At 43.1% G+C, this 27,555-nt stretch overlaps 1 protein-coding gene across 2 annotated transcripts in view; it reads left to right on the top strand.

Annotated features, from left to right (window-relative positions):
• The window catches only part of MTMR1 (myotubularin related protein 1), a 1,550,898-nt gene that overhangs the window by 606,508 nt on the left and 916,835 nt on the right, over positions 1-27,555 (top strand). The gene's annotated exons all lie outside the window — the stretch shown is intronic.

Here is a 27,555-nt window from a genome sequence, read left to right as displayed (position 1 = left end):
GGAACCCGAGACCACTTCGGAGCCTTTGGTGGAGAGTGCTAGGCCGACGCAGCCATTTTGTTTAGCCCCTACCGACGACACTGCAGAAAGAGATGTCGGTGCTGCAGAAACACCTTCGGTTTCTGAAGGCGTCTTCAGACCGACGACGCTCACCATAAAAACGTATCCTAAGCTTAAGACTCCTATTAAACCAAAAAAGACTGCCCTTCAGTCTCCAGTTCAAGGCCCCATGCCTAACAAACAGATGCTTAAAATGGCGGAAGATTTGATCTCTTTAATCCCCCCCCCCCCCCGACAAAAGGCCTAGACAAGAGGAAGATTATGCCTCCTCTGATCAAGTGTCTATTTCCTCAGGCTCCTCTGAGGACCAAGATTACTCTTTTCCCCCTTATGAAGATTCTGATGCTGAGGATTCCATTCCCTCAGCTTCTCCCCCTGAAGACTACTCCTTTGGGGAAACTTTACACACTATGAGGAAACATTTTCACTGGGAAGGTCAGGACTACTCTGACTCAAAGAAAAGGCTCAGAGAGTTTCTTTTACTCCCCCAGCACAGACCTCTTGCCATCCCCCCAGTTTTAGACATTGTGGATGATGTTTACTTAGAATCTAGTTTGAATCCAGATTCTCTGCCTCCTGCTCCAGCCAAACCAGACAGATATTATAGAGTGCCTGACTCCCACAAATTCCTTTATAAAAGCCCTGTTGCTGATCCAGAGACCATCTCCCACAGTCCCAAAGGGGCTAAGGCTTCTATGGCAAAAAATCCTGTACCCTCTGAAAGGGACTCCAGAGCACTAGACAGGTGGGGGAAAAAGGTTTACACCTCAGCCACTCTAGCTATGAGAGCACTAAATTGTCAATTTCACATGCTAAAATATCAGCAAATTCTGATGTCTCAGTTAAGACAAAAAATTAGCACACTCCCTCAACAGTCTGAATTGAAAGAAATGCAGGATCTGTTGCATGCAACTGAACAGGTGGGCAAACATACTTTACAATGTGGGTTTGATTCTTTAGAGGCTTCCTGCAGAGCAGCTGTCACTGGGTCTGTTATACGTAGGCATGCTTGGTTAAAGGAACAAACTCTGCCTGATCATGTTAAAGCAAAGCTTCTAGATGCTCCCTTACAGCAGGATGTCCTATTTGGAGTTAAAGCAGAAGAAGTTTTAAAGAAAATGGAGGATAAGGCAAAATATATGCAGACAGTCAAAGATTTTCTACAGGTACAGCCCCCTCGCTTCAGCAGAAATTGGCCAACAAAAAAATTGGTCCTTTCCAGCTACTGACAGACCACAGAGGGGTAAATACAGACGCCCAAGAGGCAGAGGGCAACCACAAGCCCAATACAAACTTCGACAATGGGGCACTGCAACACAGAAGGGAGGAGAAGACAGGCCCCAAACTACTAGAAGGCAAACTCAATGACTTACACCTCATATGGCCAAGCAACATTTTCTTGGCAGCTCCCTTGGGAGGAAAACTAGCACTTTTTTCAGACAACTGGCACATCGTCACAAAGGGCAAATGGGTTCTAGACATAATTTCACGAGGATACAGATTCCATTTCCACACCTTGCCAATGAAAAGAGGAATGCCAAACCTGCCACAAAATCAATGGGCAGAGGCACAAAAACAAATTGCAGCTCTCATGGACATGAGAGCCATTCAACTGGTACCTACACAGGAGCAAGACCAAGGATTTTACTCAAGACTCTTTCTAGTCCCCAGAAAGGACAATGCCTGGAGACTAATTCTGGACCTTTCAATTCTAAACACCTTTTTACAAGTACCGAAATTCAAGATGCTAACACTACAGCAGCTTCTTCCCATGTTGGGCAAGAAAGCATGGCTAGTAACGTTGGACCTCAAGGAGGCATACCTGCATGTCCTTATCAGACAAAGTTGCAGAAGATACCTCCGTTTCATTGCAGGTTCAACCCATTACCAGTTCTCTGCACTGCTCTTTGGCTTATCCACTGCACCCAGGGTCTTCACAAAATGCCTGGCACCAGTAATTGCATACTGCAGACAAAGAGGAATTCAAATATACCCATACCTGGACGACTGCCTCATCCAAGCAGAAAGCAAGGACATCCTCTTACAACATCTGGCTTTTGTAAAACATCTTCTAAGTTGCCTGGGGTACACAGTAAACGAAAAGAAATCAAAACTAGTACCCTCACAAAATATGACATTCCTGGGTGCCAGCTTGAATAAAACGGCCCAGAAGGCTTATCTGACGCCAGACAAACAACTACAACTGACTCAATATTTCAAAACAATGGCAACATAGACCCAACTCCCTGCAAGAAAAATTCTGCAGGCCTTGAGCTTTATGGCATCTTGCATACTACTAATACCAATTGCAAAGCTGCATATGAGGAAATTACAGTGGTGCCTAAAAAGCGTATGGTCTCAACACAGCCACAGCTTGGACACAATGATACCTCTCATTCCCTGCCTTCAACAAGAGTTTCTGTGGTGGTCACACACATGTCACCTCAACAAGGGTCAGCCTTTCACCTTGCCCCCAGCCAGGCAGACTATGATAACAGATGCATCGGACTACGCCTGGGGGGCACACATGGCAAGACACTGCATTCAAGGCATATGGACTGCAGATCAAAGGAATCTGCACATCAATCAAAAAGAGATGCTAGCTGTACAGAATGCTCTGACAGCCTTCAAGAACCTATTACATCCAGGACAACTTACAATAAGGATGGACAACACCACAGTAATGTGGTACATAAACAAACAAGGGGGTACACACTCCTACCCTCTGTGCAGGCAAGTAATGACCTTGTGGAACACAGCACTGGCTTACCAAGTTCAGTTACAAGCTCAGTTCCTGCCAGGAAAAAAGAACACATTGGCAGACGACCTCAGAAGAAACATCAAGGATCCCGAGTGGAAACTGGATCCACAAGTATTTGCAATGATAACTCAAATATGGGGCCTCCCAGACATAGACATGTTTGCCAGCCCCCAAAACTATCAGCTAACAAAATTTTGTACAAGGACACTTCACCATCAGGCTTGGAAAGTGAACGCACTCTTTCAGTTGGAAAAACCTGACAGTATATGCCTTCCCTCCATTGCCTCTTCTCACAAAGGTGCTTCTGAAAGTCAGAAAGGAGAGACCACAACTGATACTCATAGCCCCAGACTGGCCATGCCAGCACTGGTACCCACTATTAAGGAATATGGCCCAGGGCCCACCTTGGATTTTACCACAAATTGCCCATTTGCTCACACAGTAAAACAATCAGATTCTACACAGCCAGCTCAAAACCTTAAATTTGGCTGCATGGCAAATCACCTAAGCATCCAGCCAGCTCCTCTTCCTCAAGCAGTTATGGATGTTACTCTGGAAGCTAGGAGGCCCAGCACCAGGAAGGCCTACTCGGACAAATGGAAAAGGTTTTGCGCCTGGAACCAAGCTAAAGGCCAAAATTCCCTTCAGCCTCACATGCCTCAGATTCTACAGTATTTAACTGAGATGTTGCACAAAGAACTTTCTTTTTCTTCCATTAAAATCCACGCATCAGCTATTTCAGCCCACTACAACACGGATCCACCCTTATTTTCACATCCACTTCTAAGGCAGTTCCTCAAAGGGGCAAAAAACATTAGGCCCCCCAGGAGAGCACCTACACCAACATGGGACCTCAATTTTGTTCTGGAAAAACTTACGCTACCTCCCTTTGAACTAGCTTTCTCTGCTGATCTAAAGTTTATATCATGGAAGACTGCCCTGCTGCTAGCAATAACTTCGGCCAGAAGAGTCTCAGAGCTTCAGGCACTAATGGCAGTGGAACCTTTCCTCATTTTCCATCAAGACAGAGTTTCTCTACGAACTAATCCTTCCTTCATGCCTAAGGTGGTATCTAGTGTGGCTTTTAATCAAACCATCCACTTACCCACCTTCTTTCCAAATCCACAGAACAAAGGAGAAAGACTCCTGCATTCTTTGGACATTCACAGGCAACTTCGTTACTACTTGGATAAAGCTTCGCAAGGGAAGGCTATATCAAAGCAAACCATTTCCAAATGGATAGGACATTGCATTCACTTTTGCTATACCCATCATGGAAAACCAGTTCCTGCTACCATAAGGCCCCACTCTACCAGGGCAACAGCTACATCTACAGCCTTCCTCAGGAGGGTCCTAACCAAGGAGATTTTGGAAGCTGCAACTTGGAGTTCAGTACACACCTTCACCAAACACTACCACTTCACTCTAAGACTAGAGCTGGCTTCGCCACTGCAGTTCTGCAGGGCCTTCTAGCCCCCTTTAACCCTCTTTGACTCCTCCTCCCATCCTTAGCTTTGGGATTCTACCCAAGTTTGATGACTGCAGCAGGGTAACACGATGAACATAGTACAGTTTTGTACCTACCATAAATGTAGATGTTCAAGTGTACACCCTGCTGCAGTCCAGGTTACCCTCCCTCCATCCCCTCTGATCTAACTGGCTAAATCTTTACAATACCTTCCTGATGTATTTGCTTATAGCTGGAGGGATGTTATGTTTGTGCTAAATTTATTAAATTGGTACTAATTACTGACCACCTTTTTGGGGGCACCTGACATCTGGGGCAAGAAAATCTGAAGAAAATGGCATTGGATGCATTATATATACCCCTGGTGCACTGACGTCCGGGAAGAAGCGACAGCAACCGATGCCGGACCAAGACTTTGGAATTCAGTCCGACTGCGGGACCGCCTGACAACAAGATAACCCAAATGTGATGACTGCAGCAGGGTGTACATTCGAACATCTACATTTATGGTAGGTACAAAACTGTACTTTTTGCTTAGCCATAGGGCTCTTTTCTAGTTGAGTGTGTACCTCCTTCCTGTGTAACTAAAGTACACTGACTCTAACATTAGTTTCTCTGACCCTAATTTTTAAAGGTATACCTTGTATTTTTCTGGCTTTCTACACAAACATAGATTTCCTATATCAAAGCTGTACTTGTCTGACATTGAACAAGTAACCCTTGTAAAAATCCTCAAAAGTGTATAATGTTGGTCTGTGTTTCCTGCTAAACATAAGTAACATTAAGTGCTGAGTGTAGGTTTTAGGCCCTTACATTAAGCTTACCTCTGGTGTGGTGTCTTGAGTTAATCAAGGTCCCCCGTTAACCACTCCTACTGCCTTTTCTCTTCTCCCACCCCTATTTTTCCTCAAACAGGTTAAACTGCTACAACAGTAATTTCACCCTGCACTCTCTCACATAGCCCAGAAAAGTATACCCTGCAGCTATTAATTTATCCTGCAAGTGTATAACCTATAGATTAAAAGTAGCCTAAGGATTTGGTGTAAAAAGAAACAAATCTAAATACAGCCAAAATGTTACCTTAACATACCATACGTCCAGGGAAATACTTGTAGTCAGTGTTAGCCCTGCTTCGCTCACCCTTGCTGCGCTCGGTCTCACTTTTCCCTCCTCTCTGCTCCTAATTCCCACCCACCCCCACTACTCCTACATTTAAACTACGCTCAGCCACTCCCCTCATACTAAGATCCTGTCATTGAACATCCCTACCCCCACACCCATTTTTCTTCTCTTCCATTCTTCCACACCCTGTTGTGATAATCAACCATCAAATTTGGCCCACCCACCCCTAACAAAATGCAAACAAGTAAAGAAATGCTAATTACCCTAATGCCTATACTGTTTCTATTTTACCATCTTACTGCCTACGAACAAATACTTGACCGTGGTATTCACTACCCACAAGGTCAAACAGACACCCATGACTACACACACAGCACCAAACACTGTGCCATCTCCAGAAAACCGAATATATGACCCTCAATAATATATCACCCCTGAAAAAAACACAAAACACAATCCTGAAGACAAAGACTATATAAAACTAATAAACTCCTAAAGCTTAGAATATCCTGTCACTATAACCTTATAACACACGGGGATATTCATCCGAACCGTGGCCCACTCAGACCCAATAACCTCCACTCCCCTACCACATCCCCCACAGTCAAGCTACCCCTTTTTACTCCCACTAGTTCCCTCCTAGCATTTCACCTAAATATTAGATGTATTAACAGTAAGATTCCCAACCTACACGCCCTCCTAGCAACCCACTCCCCAGACATTGTGTGTCTTACGGAAACCTAGCTAAAACCTAGTACTTCGACAATGAAGTACTACCCCCAGGATATAGTATACACCGGTGAGACCCTGCTACTCGGAAAGGAGGTGGGATAGCAGTCCTTTACAAAAACACTCTGTTAATAGAGACACCATTCAACCTCCCCAATTCAACAGTGCTGAACTCCTCATAACCAAATTACAGATTAACCAGTACAAATGTTTAAACATAGTCTGTGGATACGTTCCACCAGGCAACAACTTAAATACCCTAGAGGATATCCTGTACTGGTTATGCACTACTTATCCCCAAGAAACCATAGTTCTTGGTGACTTTAACACCGACTGGCACCCCTGCTCCTCTGAACCCCCCTTCATTCCTATAAACTTATCTAGGTTTAAACAGACCATAACCTCTTCCACTAGGATAAACAAACTGACCAACAGGGAAAGTATCCTGGACTGGATCCTAGTTAACAACCAACCCCAACTGTATACTGCTGGCACTCTCCCTGACAACCTTAGCGACCATTTTCTAACCTGTATCATAAAACATAAGGTAGGAAACCCTCACCATACCAGATATAAAACAGTGGGAAACAGAAAACACCTTGACACTGCAATATTACTAAACGAACTACAAACAGTTGACTGGTCAAACTAAAAAAATCTACCATTAAACGAGGCTGTAGCTCACTTTAACACTAAATTCCTAAGTATCCTTGATTCCCATGCTCTAGCACATACAATAAAATCTAGATCAAACACAGCACCATGGCTCACAAAAGAGACCAAATATATAAAATCAAAGCTAGAAACGGACCCTGGCTATCTGGAGAACAACCAAAGCCCCACTTGACCATCTAAAATATCGTCAACTCAGGAATGACACAAAAAAATCGTATTTTACTGGATAAAAAAAGCTTCTACCATAATCTCCTACAAAAACACCAAAACAACCCCAAAAGTTCTGGGCAGGCTTAAATCAACTACTTCATCCAGGGCATTCTACCACCCCAACCCCGGCTAACCATACCCATAGATGTTCTTCGTGTTTCACTGTTGCAGTCATTACATTTGTGTAATCAGCTTGCAGGTTGCCCTCAGTCGGCCTGATTAACAAAGTCTTGGATCCTGCATCAGTTGCTGTCCCTTCTTCCATGACGTCAGAGGTATAAAACATGCAGCCGATGCCATTACATCAGTTTTTCTTGCCCCAGATGTCAGGTGCCCCCCTAATGGGAAGCAATTAAACAAAAAAAACCCAGAAAGGTATACCTCCAAGAAAAAAGCAAATACACCAAAAAGGCTTTTAAGCATAGTAAAGGAAGGTAGAGGTATAGCCAAAAGAAGTTAGGGGGCAGGAGGGACATTTATGGTAAGTGTACACAACTGTATTATGTTCTTCGTGTTTCACTGTTGCAGTCATTACATTTGGGTAGATTCCCAAAGCTATGGTTGGGAGGAGGAGTTTAGATAGCATTAGGGCTAGCTATAAGGCCCTGCAAGACTGCAGTGGCAAAGCCAGCTCTGGATGTAGAGAAAATTGGCAAATGATAATGCTTGGTGAAAGTATGTACAGAACTCCAGGTAGCAGCTTCTATGATGGCCCTGGTAGGAATGCCTCTGAGAAAGGCTGTAGAAGTAGATGCAGCCCTGTGGAGTCATGTCTGATCCCCTGGGGGAAAGGTTTTCCATGGTGCTTGTAGCAGAAATGAATGCAATGGCTTATCCATTTAGAAATGGTTTGTTTTGAAATAACCTTCCCCTCTGACCCTGCAGCAAATACTACCAGCAGTTGTTCAGATTTTCTTTGAGGTTTAGTCCTGTCCAAGTAGAATCTAAGTTGTCTGTGCACATCCAAGGAATGCAGTATCCGTTCCCCTTTGTTCTGTGGATTGGGAAAGAAGGTTGACAAATGAATGGACTGATTAAGAGCTACACTGGATACCACCTTGGGCATGAAGGATGGATTGGTTCTGAGTGACACCCTGTCCGCATGAAAGATGATGAAAAGCTCCACTGCCATAAGGGCCTGTAATTCAGATACCCTTCTAACTGAAGTGATTCCTAAAAGGAAAGGTGTTTTCCAAGAAAAAAATTTTAAGTCTGCAGTAGCAGTTGGCTTGAAAGGAGGTAGAGTGAGTTTCTCCAATACAAAGTGGGAGTGGTACAATGTACTGCTCACGAGATGCCATAAGTAAATTGGCAAATACTGGGGAGACTCTTGCTCCCATGGCGACATCCCTAATTTGCTTGTAGTACTTGCCATTGAATTCAATAAAATTTTTGTCTAAAACCAACTGTAACAAATTACAGATAGTTTTGGTCTTCTCATTGGCAAAGTTAGAAACCTTAATCAAACAATCACGAACAAATCCAGTGCCTTATGCTTGGCAAATACTAGTGTATAAAGAAGCTATATCAATGGAAACCAAAAAACATTGTAAGTTCAACTTGCCCAACTATCGTATGAATTCTAAAAGATGCCATGAATCCTTAAAATAAAAAGATGAATTTTGAACTACAGGATTAAAGCAATGATCAAGAAACACTGAAACTGTCTTTGTCTTGTAAAAATCATCCGCAACAATTGGTCTAAATGGTGGTTTGTTGCAGTCCTTGTGAATTTTAGGTATTCCAAAAAGCCAAACTATTTTATAGTAATCGTCCTAATAAATTTCTAATCTTCATAGTTTTGATTTTGGCTAAGCAAACCTGAAGAAGGCATACGTCAAGATGTTTAAACTGAGGAGGTGGCGGCGGACAAGATGCCTAAGTGTTAGCAGCACTTCTCTGATGCTCTGTCTGTAAAGACGGTTTCTGACAGGATTTTTAGGTTCTAACAAATAATTTCGAAATTTTTCATCACAAGTTATACTTCTTGGTACTGTGGACTATCTACAAAAGAAATTTCCTGTCAGAAGTACTGCAGCTGTGTACAACTGGACAAAACTATGAGTCACACAAGAGCCTCTCCTCAGGACAGTTCCATGAAAAAGGAACTTCACACAATAATTTCCAGCATCCAGGACCTCTCAATGAAATGGATAATTTAGAAAAGATTATGGGGAGCATGAAAAAGGAAAATTAGGAAAAAATAGAAGACCTGAAGGAAATTATAAACAAACCATAGAGGGAACTGTAAATGACATTGATGGGAGACAAATGGAAAATGACACCCAAATTGACTTCCTTCTAAAACAGAATAATCATTTACTTGAGAAAGTCAAAGACCTGGAGTCCAGATCAAGAAGGAACAATGTCAGAATATATGGGGTATAGAAGATGGAAGGAAATAACATGGTCCAGTTTTTAAATGAATGGCTGGCCAAAATATTAAACCTTCCCGTCTCTCTCATTTGGGATCGAGAGCCCCCACGTCTTTATCCAACACATCTGCCTCTAAAAACCCTAATGCAGTGAGATCTATCATAGTTAAATTCTTATCTACACAGACAAGGACATAGTGTTAAGAACAGCTTAGTCAGGAAATCCAGTACAACTTGGGGGGAAAAATATAAAACTTGATAATGACTATGCCTCCACTACAATAACAGGAAGGAAAGGAAGCTGATATAAAAGCTCAGGTCTTGTTCCTTGCAAGAAGTAAAATTACTCTCAGATGGACAAAGAATATTCAACAACCTCGAAGAAGCAGCAGAGTTTGTCAGAAAGAATAAACTGTTGGATAAAATACAAGATATGGACATTTCATTACCTAGTCTGAAAAGACAAGCCATCAATGGTAATTCATTCACAAATGATAAAAATACTAAGAAAAAACTAAAAGGAAAGTAAATCTTTTTATTGTCACTTGTAACCTTACTCATCTGACAGAATTTATCCATATACTTTGAACTCAAATGAACAAATACTGAGATAAAGGAAAAAAGCTTTTTCTATTTATATATATATATATATATATATATATATATATCTATATATATAGATATATATATATATATATATATATATATATGCGTGTGTATGTATATCTATGTGTGTGTGTATATATATATATATATATATATATATATATATATATATATATATATATATATATAAAAGCCTTGTATAGAAACAAGCAGTTCAGTCATGATTTAGTTGCTGATTGTTGGAGTGGCAGCTTGTATAAATACCAACTGCAACTAGTGTATTGTCAACAGCTTATGTATTTTGTATGTGCCCTTATGCAGATTAAAATATATATAATGCAAAGCTATTAACATCTTAGAGGCACTAGATCCTTTTAGTAAAACTACCGATAGAAGGTGAAAGTAATAATATGTGCTTTTAACTTAATAGTGTACACGGGGAACTACATGGGGGGAGCAGTGTAAATACATTTGCCAAGTTTACTCTGACTTGTTATTTATTCTAATATGCTGGTAATGGGAGTAATAATGTGTAGAATCTGATAATTTGAAGTTATTAAATCTCGCCGTTTATTCTTACACGTGAGTTGGGAGCCGATCCATTGGCTCTGAGTCAGCCGCTTTGCTAGCTAAAGATCTCAGAATAGCTCGAGACCAGGCCCCCTATCCCATGATGCTCTCCATCCTAGCCCAGATCTAGTTTGCTGCTGCAACTGATCACAAGATCTAATGAGAGCTCGGGCCAGTAGAATTTATTTCTTTATTATTGTTATAAATTTTGCAAGTGTTTTTTCCTAAAGACTTGTATATTTAGCTTAGTCAGCTTTCTATAAGGTTTTAGTCAGTTAGCCTCATTTTTCGTTGGTGTATTTTGCTATTTACGGAGCGGTTTGCTCTAGGCCTTTGGCCATTTAATTTTCTCACTTGGTTAATTCTGTTTAGAATTAAGATTACAGAGCGCTTTGCTCTAGGCCTTTGGCTGCTTTTTCTTTCTATACAGTTGAAGTTGAAGTTTGAAGTTCGCTTTAGTATTACTTCCCTAGCCCTTTGAAGTAAAATAGCAATAGTTAGTGTGTGTGCTTGCTGTGATGTTCTTCATGTTTCACTGTTGCAGTCATTACATTTGGGTAATCTGCTGGCAGGTTGCCCTCAGTCGGCCTGAATAACAAAGTCTTGGGTCCTGCGTCAGTTGCTGTCTCCTCTTCCATGACGTCAGGTCGTCATGGGTATAAAACATGCAGCCGACGTCATTTTCATCGGTCTTTCTTGCTGCGCAGTGCCCGAAGCAGAAGCAGTTCGCAAGTGCCGATCGGCCGACTCCTGAAATTTTCATTTTCGAGTTTCAAAACCAAAGTCTTCAAACCAAAGCTAAGTACCCCTTTGGGGAAACTTTTTCTTGCTCCTTACCGATGTCAGTAAAAGTTAATAATTGTATTACTTGTGGGAAACAAATACCTCATAAGGATTTTCATTTGTACTGTATTCCTTGCCTAAGCCCTGACCACAACGTGCCTTGCTGTCGGTTTTGTGCTAAATTTAACCAACGCACTATTAAGCATCGATATTTTTTTGCTTCTAAATACTTTGGCTCAAGGTTTAACTATCCTGAAATGTCGTCAGTTAGCAATCCGACTACCGGAATTCACAAAAACGCGAAGTAAAAGACAGAGATAGACCGTCGAGGTCCAAAACTGACGACAAAGCTTCTCCTAAGCCAGTCGCCGGTACTCACTGAGGCGCTTTCGCAGCCCCTGATGCCCGCTGTTTTTGAGTCCAGGCCTCTACCGAGACCCATTCGGAGTCCGGTATGCCTCAAGATTCTCCAAGTATTGAACTCGCGGATGTCTCTCCCTTGGATGTGTCCGGAGCCACTGAGCAAGCACCGGCTTTTGAGGGTGTTTTCAGGCCTAAAGATTTGTATATTAAACCAACACCATCATCAAAAATAAGGCCAAAACCAACTTCTATGTGTAAAAAAACGACACATGAGCCACGTGCTCAGGCCCCTATGCCTAAAAAACAAATGATCAAAATGGCTGTGGATTTAATTACCTTGATCAGGGGTTCCCAACCCCCTCCTGCTAAGAGGCCTAGGCAAGGCACTGATTAAGAATCTTCAGATCAGGTTTCCATTTCTTCTGATTCCTCTTCTGATCAGGAATTTTCTATTCCCCCTTATGAGGACTCTGATGCAGAAGAATCCATCCCTTCTGCTTCTCCTCCTCAGGATTTTTCTTTTGGAGAGACTTTGCATACCTTAAGGGAACATTTTCATTGGGATAGTCAGGATTTTTCAGAATCCAAAAAGAGGCTTCGGGATTTTCTTCTTCTTCCTCAGCATAGGCCTTTGGCTATACCTCCTGTTTTAGACATTATTGATGATGTTTTCTCAGAATCCAGCATGGCTCCTGATTCCCTGCCTCCAGCTCCTAGTAAGCCAGACAGATATTACAGTGTTCCTGACTCCCACAAGTTTCTTTTCAAAAATCCTATTGCTGACCCAGAAACAATTTCTCAGGGTCTCAAGGGTGTTAAGGCTTCTACTGCTAAAAATCGTACCCTTTCTGATAGAGACTCCAGGGTGCTGGATAGATGGGTTAAGAAGGTTTATACGTCTGCAACCCTGGCAGTCAGGGCTTTAAACTGTCAGTTTCATATGCTTAAATATCAACAGCATGTCATGGGGTTACTAAAATAGAAAATGATGTTGATTTCTGATTGTGTGGAAAATAAAGAGTTACAGGATTTATTGCATTCAGCTGAACAAGTTGGAAAGCATACTTTGCAATGTGGTTTTGATTCCTTGGAGGCCTCCTGCAGGGCCGCCGTAACTGGATCTGTGATAAGAAGGCATGCTTGTCTCAAGGAGCAACATCTGCCTGATCATATTAAAGCTAAATTGCTGGATGCTTCTTTACAGCAGGACAGTCTGTTTGGTAATAAGGCAGAAGTTGTTTTGAAAAAGATGGAAGACAAAGCTAAAGCTATGCAAACCATAAAAGATTTCTTGCAAGTGCAGCCACCCAGGTGCAGTAGGCACTGGCCTACTAAGAACTGGTCCTTTCCAGTACCCAACAGAGCCGCTCAGGTCAAAACCAGACACTCCAAGGGCTCCAGGTTTCAGTCACAAGGATCTTACAGGACAAAACAATGGGGTGCCTCCACCTTCAAATCAGGAAGTAGCAAAGCACCACCCTACGGTAAACGGTCTCAATGACTTCCCTCTACCATTTCCAAGCGCTTATCTTTTGGCAGCCCCTTTGGGGGGAAACTAGCACTTCATGCTCAAAAATTGGCATCTAGTTACCCAGGACAAGTGGCTCTTAAATATAGTATCCCAGGGGTACAGATTTCATTTCCACACGTTGCCAACTCCAAACGGATGGCCAGATCTGCCTCCAAATCAGTGGGCAGAGGCCTAGAAACAAGTCATGTCCCTCATGGATATGGGGGCTATTCAACCAGTACCAGAAAAGGAAAAAGGACAAGGTTTTTATTCAAGACTTTTCCTGGCGCCCAGAAAAAACAAATCATGGTGTCCATTTCTGGACTTATCCATTCTAAATACTTTCCTGGACATTCCAAAATTCAAGATGCTGACTGTACAACAGCTACTGCCTGTGCTAGGCAAGAATGCCTGGTTGGTAACTCTAGACTTAAAAGAGGCTTACCTGCATATCCCAGTCAGGGAATCTTGCAGAAGATACCTCTGCTTCAAAGCAGGCTATTTGCATTACCAGTTCTCTGCACTGCCCTTTGGCTTATCTACTGCGCCCAGAGTCTTTACTAAGTGCCTGGCACCAGTGATTGCATTTTGCAGACAAAGAAACATTTAAATTTATCCTTATCTGGACGATTGTCTAATTCAGGCAGAGGACAAGGACACTTCTACAACATCTGGCGTTTGTAAAATGGCTTCTAACATGCCTAGGGTACACCATAAACGAAAAGAAATTACAACTGGTACCCACTCTAATTACATTCCTGGGTGCAAGCTTGAATACAACTGCCCATATGGCTTACCTCACGCCAGACAAACAAGTTCAATTGATAACATACTTCAAACAAGTGGCCACAAAAACCCAGCTATCTGCAAGACAAATTCTGCAGGCTTTGGGGTTCATGGCATCCTGCATTCTACTAATTCTGTATGCAGGACTGCATATGAGGAAACTTCATTGGTACCTAAAAAGCTTATGGAGTCAACATTGTCACAACCTGGCAACAATGATTCCTCTCATTCCTTGCCTGCAACAGGAGTTCCTTTGGTGGGCAGAGGACTGTCACCAAAACAAGGGACTGTCATTCATTCTACCCCTGCCACCCAAACCCTGACTACAGACGCGTCAGTCTATGCTTGGGGTGCCTATCTGGCAGGGAGATGCATTCAGGGTGAATTGAGCCCAACTCAAATACACCTACATATCAACCAGAAAGAAATGCTAGCTCTACAGAATGCTCTGACAGCCTTCAAGGACTTCCTTCATCCAGGACAACTACTGATAAAGACAGACAACACCACAGTTATGTGGTACATAAACAAGCAGGAGGGTACCCATTCCTACCCCCTTTGCAGACTAGCCATGGCCTTGTGGAATACAGCCTTGACTTACCAGATACATCTACAAGCTCAATTCCTGCCAGGAAAGCAAAATACTCTGGCAGGCGACCTAAGCAGAAGTCTTATGGACCCACACGAATGGAAACTGGATCCGCAAATCTTCAGCATGTTGACACGAAAATGGAGGAGCCCAGACATAGATCTTTTTGCCTCTCCCCAAAACTACCAGTTGGACAAATTCTGCACAAGAGTTCATCACAAAAAAGCTTGGAAAGTGGATGCTCTATCCTTCAACTGGAAAAACCTATAAGTCTATGCCTTTCCACCTCTGCCTCTGCTCTCCAAGGTTTTACTAAAAGTTAGACAGGAAAAACCGAAAATGATTCTGATTGCTCCAGTCTGGCCTCGCCAACAGTGGTACCCACTTCTAAGGAATATGTCACACCTTCCTCCATGGTACTTGCCTCAGACTCATCTGTTGTCTCAGCAGAACTATCAAATTCTGCACACTCGGCTCCAAACTCTGAATCTTGCAGCATGGCTAATCAACTAATTTCACCAGCCGCATCCCTCAGTAAACCTGTGATGGATGTCATTTTGGAGGCTAGAAGGCCTAGTACTAGAAAATCGTATGCTGATAAATGGAAGACATTCTGTGCCTGAAACCAAACACAAGGAATAAACACAACAATGCCCAATATTCCTCAGATTCTGCAATATTTAACTGAGATGCTTCACAAGGGCCTACCTTTTTCTTCTATAAAAATCCATGCCTCTGCCATCTCGGCTCATTACAACACAGAGCCTCTTTTCTTTTCTCATCCCCTGCTAAAGCAGTACCTCAGAGGGGCCAAAAATTTGAGACCTCCCAGGAGAGCTCCAACTCCTGCATGGGACCTCAATTTTGTGCTGGAAAAACTCACCCTACCTCCTTTTGAACCAGCTGCTACTGTAGACATAAAATTTATTTCTTGGAAGACGGCCTTTCTTTTAGCAGTCACTTCAGCTAGAAGGATTTCAGAACTACAGGCTCTCATGGCAGTGGAGCCTTTCATTATCTTTATCTGTACAGGGTGGCCCTCAGGACCAATCCTTCTTTTATGCCTAAGGTGGTATCCAGTGTGGCTCTTAACCAGACCATTCATCTGCCAACTTTTTTCCCAAATCTGCAGAACAAGGGGAAGCGGATTCTGCATTCATTGGATGTACACAGACAACTAAGATTCTACTTAAACAGGACAAAATCTCTAAGAAAGGCTGAGCAACTACTAGTGGCATTTGCTGCAGGGGCAGAGGGGGAAGGCTACTCAAAGCAGACTATTTCAAAATGGATAAGCCATTGTATTAGTTTCTGCTACATGCACCATGGTAAACCTGTCCCCAAGGGGATCAGATCCCATTCCATCAGGGCTGCATCTGCCTCTGCAGCTTTTCTCAGAGGGGTTCCTACCAGAGACATTCTAGAAGCTGCTACTTGGAGTTCAGTTCATACGTTCACAAAACATTACCATTTACCTCTCTTTTCTAAATCCTGGGCAGGCTTTGCCACTGCTGTCCTGCAGGGCCTTATGGCCGCTCCTAATGCTGTATAATTCCCTCCTCCCATCCATAGCTTTGGGATTCTATCCAAATGTAATGACTGCAACAGTGAAACACGAAGAACATAGTACAGTTGTGTACACTTACCATAAATGTAGATGTTCGAGTGTTTTCACTGTTGTAGTCCGGGTTACCCACCCGCCAGCCCCCTTTCTTCTCTAGTATTATACCTCTTCTTTCCTTCACTATGCTCAAAAGCCTTTTTGATGTATTTGTTTTTAGTTGAAGGTAAACTTTTTGTTATCTAAATTACATGCATATATATGTTTATATATTTTTGCTCCCCATTTGGGGAGCATCTGACATCTGGGGCAAGAAAAACTGATTAAAATGACGTCATGGAAGAGGAGACAGCAACCGACGCAGGACCCAAGACTTTGTTATTCAGGCCGACTGAGGGCGACCTGCCAGCAGGTTACCCAAATGTAATGACTGCAACAGTGAATACACTCGAACATCTACATTTATGGTAAGTGTACACAACTTTACTTTCTAATATATATTCAGATACTGTAAAATACTGAACTTTTTTATAGCTGAGTTCGGTTTGTAGATTGCTGTTGCATTTTTGTGATTTTGTTGTGATCAAAGTTGATCAGGGCTCTGACAACTTCTATTAAATCCAATATAGCGGATCAGAAGGAAAAACAGAGGTCTGGCTTCAAGAAGTGTAATTTTGGCAGATGTCCATCACTGATGGACATGTTAATTGTGTTTATTGTTTGGGGGCTGTACACCTTCAAGAAGATTGCTCTATCTGCCACTCCTTCAGCAGCAGGTTCTTGTTAGAATGGTGAAGGAAGTTGGTAGATAGAGGCTTGTTGAAGCCTGACTTCCAAGATGTTCTTCGTGTTTCACTGTTGCAGTCATTACATTTGGGTAATCCTGCTGGCAGGTTTCCCTCAGCCGGTCTGAATTCCAAAGTCTTGGGTCCTGCGTCGGCTGCAGTCGCCCCTTCCCTGACGTCAGGTCATCAAAGATATAAAAGAAGTAGCCAACGCCATTTTCTTCAGTCTTTCTTGCCGAGCGGTGCCCGAAGCAAAAGCAGTTCGCAAGTGTCGGTCGACTGACTAGTGAGATTTTCGTGTTTGAGTTTCAGATCCGAAGTCTTCAATAAAGCTAAGTACCCCATTGGGGAAACTTTTTTCTTGCTGCAGACCGATGTCAGAAAAAGTTAATTGTATTTCTTGTGATAAGCAAATACCTCATAAGGATTTTCATTCTTACTGTATTCCTTGCCTAGGCCCTGATCACAACTTTACTGGTTATTGGGTTTGTGCTAGATTTAACCAATGCACTATTAAGCGTCGGTATGATTTTGTATTACATTTTTTTGGACACCAGTTTAATTATCCTGAAATGTTGTCAGATAGCCATCCGACTACCGGAGTTTACAAAAAACGTAAAGAAAGGGATAGTGAAAAACAACTGAGGCCCAAAACCGACGACGAAGCTTCTCCTAAGCCAGTCGTCGGTTCTCAGTGATGCGCTTTCGCAGCCCCTGACGCCCACTACTTTAGAGTAGCAAGCTGCTACCGACTCCCACGTGGAGTCGGCCATGCAACTGGATACTCAAGGTATTGGAGCCTCGGACGCTAATCCCTCAGATGGATCTGGTGCCGCTGAGCAGGTACCGGCTTCTGAGGGTGTATTCAGACCTAAACATCTTTACATTAAAACAACTTCAGCTTCAAACACAAAGACTAAAGCACCTTCTAAAGAAGGGAAACAAACTCAAGAGCCACGTGGACAGGCCTCTTTGCCCAAACAGATGCTCAAGATGGCCGAAGACTTGATTACCTTGATCAGGGGTTCCTATCCCCCTCCTGATAAGAGGCCTAGGCAAGGCACTGACTATGAATTTTCAGATCAGGTTTCTATTTCTATTTCTTACGATTCCTCATCTGATCAGGGATATTCTCTTCCCTCCTATGAGGATTCTGATGCTGAAGAATCTATACCTTCAGCATCTCCTCCTGAGGATTATTCCTTTGGGGAAACCTTGCATACCATGAGGGAGCATTTCCACTGGGAGAGCCAAGATTTTTCAGAATCTAAAAAGAGGCTCAGGGATTTTCTTTTACTACCTCAGCACAGGCCTCTAACCATTCCACCTGTGTTAGACATTGTAGATGATGTGTTTTCGGAGTCTAGTCTGACTCCTTACCCCCAGCCCCTGTTAAGCCTGACAGATATTACAGGGTTCTTGACTGTCACAAATTTCTTTTTGAAAAACCCTGCTGCTGACCCAGAAACTATTTCACAGGGTCCAAAGGGAGTTAAGGCTTCCATGGCAAAAAACCCAACCCCCTCTGACAGAGATTCAAGGGCACTGGATAGATGGGGAAAAAAGGTTTACACATCTGCAACTTTGGCTGTAAGGGCCTTAAACTGTCAATTTCATATGCTTAAATATCAGCAACATGTCATGGGATTACTTAAACAGAAAATGTTAAATTCTGAATGTGCAGAAAACAAGGAAATGCAGGATTTATTGTATGCAGCAGAACAAGTTGGAAAACATACTTTGCAATGCGGTTTTGATTCTTTGGAGGCCTCCTGCAAGGCCGCAGCGACGGGTTCTGTAATTAGGAGGCATGCTTGGTTAAAGGAACAAAATCTGCCTGATCATGTTAAAGTTAAATTACTAGATGCACCTTTACATCATGATACTTTGTTTGGTGTTAAGGCAGAAGAGGTGTTAAAGAAAATGGAGGACAAAGCTAAATCTATGCAAACTGTCAAAGATTTTTTTCAAGTACAGCCATCTTGGTTTAGTAGACACCGGCCTACAAAAATTTGGTCCTTTCCTGTGTCAGACAGATCTCAAAGGGGCAGACCCAGACGCCCTAGGGGCAGATCCCAGGTGCAAGGTTCGTACAGGCCCAAGCAATGGGGTGCTTCTACCTCCAAAGCTGGAGAAGACAGATCACAAACATACAGAAAACAGTCTCAATGACTTCCCCTGGATACATCAAGCACTTATCTTCTGGCAGCACCCTTAGGGGGAAAATTAGCACTTTATGCTAAAAATTGGCATATCATAACCCAGGACAAGTGGGTTCTAAACAGTGTCACAAGGCTACAAGTTCCATTTCCATACTCTGCCAAAGGCAAACAGCAGGCCAGATCTGCCAAAAAAATCAATGGGCAGAGGCACAAAAACAAGTCTCATCCCACATGGACATGGGGGCCATTCAACAAGTACCAGAGCAAGAGCAGGGACAAGGATTTTACTCAAGACTGTTCTTGGTACCCAGAAAGGACAAGGCTTGGAGGCCGATACTGGACCTATCTATTCTGAACACTTTCCTGGATATTCCAAAATTCAAAATGTTGACTTTGCAGCAGCTTCTGCCCATGCTGGGCAAGAATGCTTGGCTTGTGACTTTAGACCTAAAAGAGGCATACCTGCATGTTCCAATCAGACAACCATGCAGAAGATTCCTAAGATTCAAGGCAGGTTCAATGCATTACCAATTCTCTGCACTGCCCTTTGGCTTATCTACTGCGCCCAGGGTCTTTACAAAGTGCCTGGCACCAGTAATTGCATTCTGCAGGCAAAGAGTAATACAAATGTATCCTTACTTGGACGACTGTCTCATTCAAGCAGAGAACAAGGACATTCTTCTTCAACATCTGGCATTCGTGAAAAGACTTCTAACATGCCTAGAGTATACAGTCAACAAAAAGAAATCAAAACTAGTACCCTCACAAGAGATTACATTCCTGGGTGCAAGCTTGAATACAACTTCCCAGATGTCTTATGTCACGCCAAACAAGCAAAGGCAACTGACTACTTATTTCAAAATGTTGGCAACAAAGACTCAGTTATCTGCAAGAAAAGTTCTGCAGGCTTTGGGCTTCATGACATCCTACATCCTTCTAATTCCATATGCAAGACTGCATATGAGGAAACTTCAATGGTACCTAAAAAGTGTTTGGACTCAACATTGCCACAGCCTGGAAACGGTCATTACTCTCATTCCCTGCCTGCAACAGGAGTTTCGATGGTGGGCAAAGGCTTGTCACCAGAACAAGGGACAGCCATTCACATTACCTCCAGCCAGACAGACGCTAACAACGGATGCATCAGACTATGCCTGGGGAGCCCACATGGTAGGAAGATGCATTCAGGGCACATGGTCCTCAAACCAAATGCATCTACATATCAATCCAAAAGAGATGTTAGCTGTTGAAAATGCCCTGACAGCCATCAAGGACCTAATTCATCTGGGACAACTACTGATAAGGACAAACACCACGGTCATGTGGTATATAAACAGGCAGGGGGGCACACATTCTTACCCCCTTTGCAGACTAGCCATGACCTTGTGGGATACAGCTTTGACTTCTGCAGGCACAATTCCTGCCAGGAAAGGAAAATACTCTGGCAGATGAACTAAGCAGAAACCTCATGGATCCCCAAGAGTGGATGCTGGATCCACAAGTCTTCAGCATGATAACAAGGAAATGGGAATGCCCGGACATAGATCTATTTGCCTCCCCTCTCAATTACCAACTAAAAAGATTCTGCACAAGGACTTATCACAGACAAGCATGGAATGTGGACGCCCTATCTTTCAGCTGGGAAAACCTATCGGTATATGCCTTAACTCCACTGCCTGTCCTCCCCAAGGTGCTCCTAAAGGTCAGACTGGAGAAGCCAAAGATGATACTGATTGCCCCAGACTGGCCACGCCAGTACCGGTATCCAATACTAAGGAACTTATCTCTATACCCAGCTTGGCCCTTACCTCAGATACCTCGACTACTGTCCCAGCAAAACAATCAGATCATGCACAGCCAATTCAGGACATTAAACCTGGCAGTATGGTGGATAATGTAGTCATACAAAAAACACCTCTCAGTAAAGCTGTGATGGATGTCATTCTGAAAGCCAGAAGGCCTAGTACTAGAAAGTCTTATGCTGGAAAATGGAAGAGATTCTGTGCCTGGAACCAGGCACAAGGAACTGATACAGGTGTGCCAAATATTCCTCAGATTTTGCAATACTTAACTGAGATGCTGGACAAAGGCCTATCTTTTTCATCTATTAAAATTCATGCCTCTGCCATTTCGGCTCATTACAATACAGAGCCACCAATCTTTTCTCATCCCTTATTAAAACAATACCTCAGAGGAGCCAAAAATGTAAGGCCTCCAAGGAGATTACCAATGCCTGCATGGGACCTCGACTATGTCTTGAAAAAACTCACCCTGCCTCCTTTTGAGCCAGCTGCTACTGCTGATATAAAGTTTTTATCGTGGAAAACAGCTCTGCTCCTAGCAATAACTTCTGCAAGATGAGTTTCAGAGCTACATGCACTCATGGCTGTGGAACCTTTTATCATTTTTTATCCAGACAGGGTCTCTCTGAGGACAAACCCAACATTTATGCCTAAGGTGGTGTCCAGTGTGGCTCTTAACCAGACTATTCACCTGCCAACTTTTTATCCAAATCCACAGAACAAGGGGGAGAGAATTCTGCATTCTTTGGACCTACACAGACAGCTTAGATTCTACTTGGACAGAAAGACAGCAATTACTAGTGGCATAAGCTGCAGGATCACAAGGAAAGGCTATCTCTAAGCCAACTATTTCAAAGTCGATAGGCCACTGCATTCGTTTCTGCTACTTACACCATGGCCAGCCAGTGCCTAAGGGCATTAGGCCACATTCAACCAGAGCTGCAGCTACTTCATCAGCCTTTCTCAGGGGAGTATCAGCCAAGGACATTTAGAGGCAGTTCAGTGCACACCTTTACAAAGCACTATCATCTGCCACTCTACTCTACATCCAGGGCAGGCTTTGCCACTGCAGTTCTGCAGGGCCTCATAGCCGCACCTAATGCTCTTTAGCTCCAGCCTCCCATTCATAGCTTTGGGACACTACCCAAATATAATCACTGCAACAGTGAAACACAAAGAACATAGTACAGTTGTGTACACTTACCATAAATGTAGATGCTCGAGTGTATTCACTGTTGCAGTCCAGGTTACCCACCCACCTTCCCCCTTTTCTTTTCATGGAACCTATCTCTCCTTCTCTGATTTATACAACCTGTGTGGTGTATTTGCTTGTAGATGAAGGTAATGTTTATATTGGTGCATGTATTTATGTATAAATATAAATTTTGGCTACCCTTTTAGGGGGCACCTGACATCTGGGGCAAGAAAAACTAAAGAAAATGGTGTCAGCCGCATCTTTTATACCCCTGATGACCTGACGTCAGGGAAGGGATGTATCTCCCTCGGATGGGTCCAGAGCCGCTGAGCAGGCACCGGCTTCTGAGGGTGTTTTCAGGCCTCAGCATTTCTATATAAAACCGATGCCAGCTTCAAAAACAGACAGAAGCAACTTCTAAGGCTAAAAAAATGACACGAGCCACGTGCTCAGGCCTCTATGCCTAAAAAACAGATGATCAAAATGGCTGAAGACTTAATTACCTTGATCAGGGGTTCCCAACCCCCCCACCCCCGATAAGAGGCCTAGGCCAGACACTGATTATGAATCTTCAGATCAGGTTTCTATTTCTTCTGATTCCTCTTCTGATCAGGAATTTTCTATACCACCCTATGAGGATTCAGATGCAGAGGAATCCATCCCATCTGCATCTCCTCCTGAGGATTACTGTTTTGGAGAGACTTTGCATACTTTAAGGGAACATTTTCACTGGGAGAGTCAGTACTTCTCTGAATCCAAAAAGGAGGCTTAGGGATTTCTTTCTTCTTCCTTAGCATAGGTCTTTGGCAGTATCTCCTGTATTAGACATTATTGATGATGTGTTTTCGGAATCAAGCATGGCTCCTGATTCCCTGCCTCTGGCTCCTAGTAAGCCAGACAGATATTACAGGGTTCCTGACTCCCACAAACTTCTATTTAATAATCCTGCTGCTGATCCTGAGACTATTTCTCAGGGTCCCAAGGGTGTTAAGGCTTCTACAGCCAATAATCCTACCCCTTCTGATAGAGATTCCAGGGCACTGGATAGATGGGGTAAGAAGGTTTATACGTTTGCAACCTTGGCAATCAGGTCTTTAAACTGCCAGTTTCATATGCTTAAATATCAACAGCATGTTATGGGCTTACTGAAGCAGAAAATGATGATGATTTCTGATTGTGTGGAAAATAGAGTTACAGGATTTATTGCATTCAGCAGTACAGGTTGGAAAGCATACTTTGCAATGTGGTTTTCTTTCCTTGGGGGCCTCTTGTATGGCCGCCATTACTGGATCTGTGATTAGAAGGCATGCCTGGCTCAAGTTGCAAAATCTGCTTGATCATGTTAAAGCTAAATTGTTGGATGCCCCGTTGCAGCATGATACTCTGTTTGGTGGTAAGGCAGAAGAGGTTTTGAAGAAAATGGAAGACAAAGCTAAATCAATGCAAACTGTAAAAGATTTCTTGCAAGTGCAGCCACTCAGGTTCAGTAGGCACTGGCCTACTAAAAATTGGTCCTTTCCTGTGTCCAACAGAGCCACTCAGGGCAAACCCAGGTGCTCAAAAGGCTCCAGATATCAATCACAGGGTTCTTAGGTCAAAGCAATGGGTGCCTCCACCTCCAAATCTGGAGGAAACACAGCACAACCCTACAGTAAGCAGTCTCAATGACTTTCCTCTACCATCTCCAAGCACTTGGCTTTTGGCAGCCCCCTTGGGGGGGAAACTAGCATTTCATGCCCAAAATTGGCACCTAGGACAAGTGGGTATTAAACATAGTATTCCAGGGGTACAGTTTTCATTTCCATACTTTGCCAGTTACAAACGGATGGCCGGATCTGCCACAAAACCAGTGGGCAGAGGCCCAGAAACAAGTCATGTCCCTCATGGATATGGGGGCTATTCAACCGGTACCAGAAAAGGACAAGGTTTTTATTCAAGACTTTTCCTGGTACCCAGAAAAGACAATTCATGGCATCCAATACTGGACTTATCGATTCTGAACACGTTCCTGGACATTCCAAAATTCAAAATGCTGACTTTACAACAGCTACTGCCTATGCTAGGCAAGAATGCTTGGCTAGTAACTCTAGACTTAAAAGAGGCATACCTGCATATCCCAGTAAGGGAATCATGCAGAAGATGCCTCCACTTCAAAGCAGGTTTTTTTGCATTGCCAATTCTCTGCACTGCCCTTTAGTTTATCTACTGTGCCCAGGGTCTTTACTAAGTGCCTGGCACCAGTAATTGCATTCTGCAGCCAAAGAAACATTCAAATTTATCCTTATCTGGACGATTGTCTCATTCAAGCAGAGAGGACAAGGACACTCTTCTTCAACATGTGGCATTTGTAAAAAGGCTTCTAGCATGCCTAGGGTACACCATAAATGAAAAGAAATCACAACTGGTACCCTCTCATAATAATTACATTCCTCGGTGCAAGCTTGAATACAACTACCCAGATGGCTTACCTCACGCCAGACAAACAAAGGCAACTGACAACATACTTCAAAGAAATGGCAACAAAAACCCAGTTATCTGCAAGACAAATTCTGCAGGCTTTGGGGTTCATGACATCCTGCATTCTACTAATTCCGTATGCAAGACTGCATATAAGGAAACTTCAGTGGTACCTAAAAAGTTTATGGAGTCAACATTGTCACAGTCTGGAAACAATGATTTCTCTCGTTCCCTGCCTAAAACAGGAGTTTCTTTGGTGGGCAGAGACATGTCACCAAAACAAGGGATTGTCATTCACTCTACCCCTTGCCACCCAAACTCTAACTACAGACACATCAGACTATGCTTGGGGGGGCCCACCTGGCAGGGAGATGCATTCAGAGCAAATGGAGCCCAAACCAAATGCATCTGCATATCAACCAGAAAGAAATGCTAGCTGTTCAGAATGCTCTGACAGCCTTCAAGGACTTACTTCATCCAGGACAACTACTGATAAAGACGGACAACACCACAATTATGTGGTACATAAACAAGCAGGAGGATACACATTCCTACCCCCTTTGCAGACTAGCCATGGCCTTGTGGAACACAGCCTTGACTTACCAAATACATCTTCAAGCTCAATTCCTGCCAGGAAACCAAAATACCCTGACAGATGACCTAAGCAGAAATCTTATGGACCCGCACAAATGGAAACTGGATCCACAAATCTTCAGCATGTTAACACAGAAATGGGGGTGCCCAAACATAGATCTATTTGCCTCTCCCCAAAATTATCAGTTGGACAAATATTGCACAAGAACTCATCACAAAAAAGCATGGAAAGTTGATGTTCTATTCTTCAGCTGGAAAAACCTATCAATCTTTGCCTTTCCCCCTCTGCCTCTGCTCTCCAAGGTCTTACTAAAAGTCAGACAGGAAAAAACAAAAATGATCCTAATTAATCCGGACTGGCCTCGCCAGCACTGGTACCCACTTCTAAGGAATATGTCACACCTTCCTCCATGGTACTTGCCTCAAATACCTCATCTACTGTCTCAGCAGAACTATCAAATTCTGCACACTCAGCCCCAAACTCTGAATCTTGCAGCATGGCTAATCAACTAATTATTCAATCCACACCTCTTAGTAAATCTGTGATGGATGTCATTTTGGAAGCCAGAAGGCCTAGTACCAGAAAATCTTATGCTGATAAATGGAAGAGATTCTGTGCTTGGAACCAAGCACAAGGAATAGACACAGCAAAGCCCAATATTCCTCAGATTTTACAATACTTAACTGAGATGCTTGACCAAGGGCCTATCTTTTTCTTCAATAAAAATCAATGCCTCTGCCATCTCGGCTCATTACAACACAGAGCCTCCCCTCTTTTCTCATCCACTGCTTAAACAGTATCTTAGAGGGGCCACAAATTTAAGACCTCCCAGGAAAGCACCAACTCCTGCATGGGACCTCAATTTTGTGCTGGAAAAACTCACCCTGCCTCCTTTTGAACCAGCAGCTACTGCGGATATAAAATTTCTATCTTGGAAAACAGCTTTTCTTTTGGCAGTCACTTCAGCAAGAAGGGCTTCAGAAGTACAGGCTGTCATGGCAGTGGAACCTTTCATTATATTTTACCCGGACAGGGTGTCCCTCAGGACCAATCCTTCTTTTATGCCTAAAGTGGTATCCAGTGTGGCTCTTAACCAGACCATTCACCTGCCAACATTTTACCCAAATCCGCAGAACAAGGGGGAGCGGATTCTGCATTCATTGGACGTACAGACAACTAAGATTCTACTTAAACAGGACCAAATCTCTAAGAAAGTCTGAGCAACTACTAGTAGCATTTGCTGCAGGATCAGAGGGGAAGGCTATATCAAAGCAGACTATTTCTAAATGGATAAGCCACTGCATTCGTTTCTGCTATTTGCACCATGGTAAACCTGTGCCCAGGGGAATCAGATCACATTCCACCAGGGCTGCCTCTACTTCAGCAGCTTTTCTCAGAGGGGTCCCAACCAAAGACATTCTAGAAGCTGCTACTTGGAGCTCTGTTCATACCTTCACAAAGCATTATCATTTACCTCTCTTCTCTAAATCCAGGGCAGGCTTTGCCACTGCAGTCCTTCAGGGCCTTGTAGCCGCTCCTAATGCTGTTTAGTTCCATCCTCCCATCCATAGCTTTGGGATTCTACCGAAATGTAATGACTGCAGCATTGAAACACGAAGAACATAGTACAGTTGTGTACACTTGCCATAAATGTAGATGTTCGAGTGTATTCACTGTTGCAGTCTGGGTTACCCACCCGCCATCCCCCATTCTATACCTTTTCTTTCCTTCACCATTCTCAAAAGCCTTTGTGGTGTATTTGCTTTTAGTTGAAGGTAAAGTTTGTTTCTAAAAGTGCATTTATATATTTACTTTTTATTTATATATACATTTTTGCTCCCCATTTGAGGGCCACCTGACATCTGGGGCAAGAAAAACTGAATAAAATGGCATTGGCTGCATGTTTTATACCCCCTGATGACCTGACGTCATGGAAGAGGAGACAGCAACCAACACAGGACCCAAGACTTTGTTATTCAGGCCGACTGAGGTCAACCTGCCAGCAGATTACCCAAATGTAATGACTGCAACAGTGAATACACTTGAACATCTACATTTATGGTAAGTGTACACAACTGTACTTTTCATTCCATTTCAGAATCTTTTTATGCAAATTCTCATTATCTGCTGTGTCCTAGGTGCTGAACATATGTTGTGCTCGCAGTGGAGCAAGGACTTAACAAAGTGGTGTTGAAATTCTTACTAGAACAGCTGGTGACAGAACCCAAACTGTTTTGTTACTTTTGTCAGGGTTGTTCTTACATTACTCTTGTAATGTTTTATGTGGGAATCAGAATTTCTAGTAGGTCATCCATATTTGTTTAGTGTAGTATTGGTACATTCATTTAGTAAGGAAAATGACATTAGTGACTCAAATTTATATTGAGTGTA

Source organism: Protopterus annectens, chromosome 15.part0, assembly GCF_019279795.1.
Source record: "Protopterus annectens isolate FY-2018-M chromosome 15.part0, PAN1.0, whole genome shotgun sequence".
NCBI lineage: Eukaryota > Metazoa > Chordata > Ceratodontiformes > Protopteridae > Protopterus > Protopterus annectens.
This window is presented reverse-complemented; position numbering and strand designations above follow the sequence as displayed.